Below are 4,710 nucleotides of genomic sequence, written 5' to 3'. Positions count from 1 at the left end.
GATAAACAAAAGAAACTCTCTGCTGTGGTTTAATGAAAGTTGTTTTTGACCTCAAAATTCTGAGTCTACGTTTAAGAGTCAGCATAGTTCCACTGCCCAGGCTTCTAAATAAATTCTGGTCAGTTGCCTGTTTGGATTAACCTATCCTGTGACTGGGTAGAGAGGCTTCTGTCATGGGAGAAGGTGAAGAGGAAGTTGCTGGCTTGTCTCAGGTGCTGACTTATCTTTGCTCTTCATTGAGCTTTCTACTTTTTCATACTGGTGGCAGCAATCAGGCCATCGGAGTGTATCTGTGGGAGTGGGGGCAATCACACTCCCCACTGCTCTCCCCCTCTTTCTGGATTAGGAAACACTTTTGCACACATATCAGAGAGAACTTCCCTGCTCCAAAGTGAAATCCAGAGTCATCTCTGAAAAGCTCAGATTCACAATACTCTTCCCCACATTTCATCAAGCTTTGCTGGCCATTTTGTTCTTCAGGAGTCTTTCTCTCTATTCATCAGTCAATTTGACAAAAGATTGTGTACATTTTTAACCACCAAAAAAGTAGAAGCCATAATGACCAAAATGTAAGAGTGATATCAAGTGAATGATGTAGAATGTCAATCCAATGAAATCTGGCCTAAGGAAGTCTTTCTATGAATCCATACGTAACGAACTGCACTCTAACTTGGTATGTACCCATGCTGAAACCTAATTTAGGAATGTACTTTCTAGCTGAGTGTCAGTCAGTCATAGCAGACAAGTTTCAGCATCACAGGTGACCAACTGTTGGAACCACATTCAAATAAGACAAATATGACCAACCCATTTGTACCTTATTTCCATTTTCTGTATGTCACTTCTTCTTCACTGGCTATAAATGTAACATGCATATGAGATGGGATGAAGCATTAGGAACCATTTTTGGTCCAGACTACTGCAGGATTCTAGAAGAATAAAAGCCAAGAAACATATGTAAGCCAAGTAAGATGAAGAAGTGAGAAGAGATTTCAAGTCACCAGAGGAAGACTTAAGAATCAGTGTGAAATTTACTATTTTCTTTCTTTCCATTAGCCATGGTCACCATCAATAATCCTTCTGAAAAGAGGCTCTTTTTTTTTTCTTTTTTTAACACAACCTGATTCCCAACATAAGGATAGTGCTAAACTCAACTCCAGCTGATGCATGATAGAAATGTAGCATGAGCAATAGATTAAACCTTTGATGTTTTTGTGACTGCAGCATAACATAGCTTGTGCTGAACTTTACAAATGGAGCTCATAATTAGCATCTTAAAGACCTTTTTTTTTTTTTTTAATTCAAACATGTCCCAAATAACAGGGCTTCCTAGGAGACAAGTAGAGAAGTGGGACTGGGAAGACACCTGATGAGTCAGAATCCTGGAATCAAGAGGGAAAAAATCCTTTGTCCTGCCATTCTTTGCAGATCTCTTGAGCACAGATGAATCATGATTCAGCGATCCACTATGTGAGTAGGGTCACAGAGAATGACGAAACCATTGCACTTCATATCAGAGATCCAACAGTCTGTCTTCACAGAGGTGAGCTCACATTCCAGCCTACCTATAAGTATGACACTGGCTCCGATGACTGGGACACCAGTGAGAAGTGTCATGCTCCTGCCTGGTGTGACTGGGTCCTCTGGAAAGGGAAGAACATAATTCACCTGAGTTACCAGAGCCACATGGCCCTGAAAACCAGTGACCACAAGCCTCTCAGCTCCATGTTTGGGGTGAAAAAAAAAACTCAGAGCTTTGAGGACTTAGTGGCATTTCCTGTTAAACCACAGTCATTTAGTCTAACACCATCTAGGTTCTTAGTACTGTCCATAATAAGGACTACAACTAATTTGCAGTAAAGGCAGGTGTTGGGATGAGGGTCATAAATGAAGAACTGTACCGGAAGACTCTGGAGGAAATTGTTCGCTCCCTGGATAAGATGGAGAATGCCAACATTCCGTCTGTGTCTCTGTCCAAGCGAGAGTTCTGTTTTCAGAATGTGAAGTACATGCAATCACAAATAGAATCCTTTACGATTCATAATGGACAAGTACCCCATCAGTTTGAATTCTTCAACAAACCTGGTGAGGAATCTTTCTGTAAGCAGTGGCTGAATGCCAACCCCAGCAGAGAACTCCTCCTTCCAGATTCTGACATTGAGATTGAGTTGGAGCTCTTTGTAAATAAGACAACAGCTACAAAACTCAACTCTGGTGAAGATAAAATTGAGGACATTCTGGTTTTGCACTTGGACGGGGGAAAGATTACTTTTTGTCTGTGTCTGGGAACTACCTTCCCAGCTGTTTCGGGTCCCCCATTCATACACTGTGCTACATGAGGGAACCAATCTTGGACCTACCATTTGAAACTGTTAGTGAGCTGACTCTGATGCCATTGCAGACTGAAGATGATGGCAGCCAGTTAGAGAGACCCATGGAAATCCCCAAAGAGCTCTGGATGATGGTGGATTACCTGTACTGAAATGCTATCCAGCAGGAAGGTCTGTTTCAGCATCCAGGACTGAGATCAGAATTTGAACATATCAGGGACTGTATGGAAACTGGAATGATTGATAACCTCTCTGCTAGTAATCATTCCATAGCTAAAGCCTTGCTGCTTTTTCTGGAGAGTCTGCCAGAGCCTGTTGTCTAGTTATAGTGCCTACCATAACTGCTTGGAGTGTTCTGGCAATTACACAGCAAGCAAACAGTTTATTTCTACTCTTCCCATATTCCACAACAATGTCTTCAACGACTTGATGGCGTTTTTGCAAGAATTACTAAAAAATTCAGCAAAAAATCATTTGGATCAGAATATTCTAGCTAGCATATTTGGCAGCTTACTGCTTCGAAACCCAGCTTATCACCAAAAGCCTGAAATGGCAGAGAAGAAGAAGACTCAAGAGTTTATTCACCAGTTCCTCTGCAACCCACTCTGAGCCTTTTGGTCTCCTTCCTTGTTTCAATCAGGGCAGCCAATTTACAGTTCTACCTGTTGCAGCTCAGGGGCTCCCTTCAAAGCACATGAGGTCATCTGGAAGCAAGAATGGCAGCTCCTGAGCCTAGATCTCCCCTCACCTGTGTCATCATTGATCAGCACACTCAGTGTTGAGTTGTGAAGACATGAGAGAAATCCACAATAATAAAACTGACGTTCAATGTTCAACTTAAGTTATTTAACACAGACAGACCTCTATTTATTTTAATTTTAAAAAAATTTTGTACTTGTGCTTACTCAGCTTGCCTCCAGGGCATAGTCAATTCCTTCCCTGTAGCCTAGACTGAGCTCCTCATAATCAGATATTTGAACAAACTTTGAAGTCCAGAAAGGACAATGAAAATGGACATTAAGTATGTAGCTGGATGCTTCTGGATAAACAAGCTTTAGCCTCCTGAGATCATTCTATTGCCCAGTCTGAGGACATGTGTATATACATATGCAACTTCTATTCCCTTCCTACTCAGATCTGGCTCAATAATTCTGAGGCTGGCCACTCAGCTTCTGAGGGCAATACAGTGACTTAAAAGTGCAATACTGAAGAACTGGGTGTTCTGGTGAAACAAGTGGAATGTCCTAGGCCAGCAAGCCCTCCAAACTGTATATGATGCATCATTCCTCTCATATTTGTAATATATTTTAATAATAAACATTTTTAACAGTGAAAAAAAAACTCAGGGCTTTGAGGTCTTAGTGGCATTTCCTGGTAAACCACAGTCATTTATTCTAACACCATCTAGGTTCTTAGTACTGTCCATAATAAGGACTACGACTAATTTGCAGTAAAGGCAGGTGTTTAGTAATAGATATAGATGCTTTCAGATATAATTACAGCCATGGTTTGTTCTTTCTGGGTCTTCTATTCTGATTTGTTATTTTTTACAATCTCAAGTCTACTGAAGTTCAGTGACCAGATAATAGCTACACAGCAAGTAAGTGGCAGAATATGTCCTGAAATCCTAGAAAGTTTGGGGACTGGGGAGACAAGAGACTATAGAAGGTAAAGCCATGTATTCATAAGTGACTTTTCACTCAGACTTCACTAGCTATAGCCTAAAAGAGTCGGGCTTCAATTTCTAGAATAGACCCACATTCATCATGAAACACAGGCCTGCTGCTCTTATCTCAGCCACTGCTGGTTATCACTTTGGAGAAAAACCATGCCTGAATGGACAGCAAGAGGAGACCAGGAAACTCCCAACAGATTAATATGTTATATATGTAATACTATGTAACATATATGTATGTGTGTGTGTGCACACACATGCACGTATATATATTTGTACATGAAGGGGAACCAGGTTTGTCGGGGAGGCAGCCCTTCCCAGCGCAAGTGCTGCCATTTGGGCCTGTGCCACAGTCACTGCCCAAAGGCTGAATATGACTCAGGGCACAGTGGCCCACAGGGTGGAGCTCTCTTGGAGCCAGTGGTGCACACCACAGGACAAGTCTATGCCATCCTTTATCCAGTGCTCTTTGTTAGTTGGTCTCTATTGGCCTTGGACATCTAGGCAGCCTGGTCTCCAGGAAATCCCCTTTTCTCTTTCCAATTCATCCTTTTTCCAGGACTTTCTCATGGACAATGATCCCAAATCTTATCCATCCCAAACTTTTGGAGGTCGTTTCACCATATTCGTATCACTTGGACATGACCAAAGTTTTCATGAATTCAGTTTTCCACATCTTCTGTGCAGGGGAATACTGGGTATAGA

The 4,710-nt window shown here is 41.7% G+C and overlaps 1 pseudogene; it reads left to right on the top strand.

The window, feature by feature from the left end:
* The first annotated feature begins 1,443 nt into the window (after positions 1-1,443).
* LOC124974986 (type II inositol 1,4,5-trisphosphate 5-phosphatase-like) lies at positions 1,444-2,939 on the top strand (annotated as a pseudogene).
* Positions 2,940-4,710: the final 1,771 nt, after the last annotated feature.

Source organism: Sciurus carolinensis, unplaced genomic scaffold (assembly GCF_902686445.1).
Source record: "Sciurus carolinensis unplaced genomic scaffold, mSciCar1.2, whole genome shotgun sequence".
Classification (NCBI taxonomy): domain Eukaryota; kingdom Metazoa; phylum Chordata; class Mammalia; order Rodentia; family Sciuridae; genus Sciurus; species Sciurus carolinensis.
This window is presented reverse-complemented; position numbering and strand designations above follow the sequence as displayed.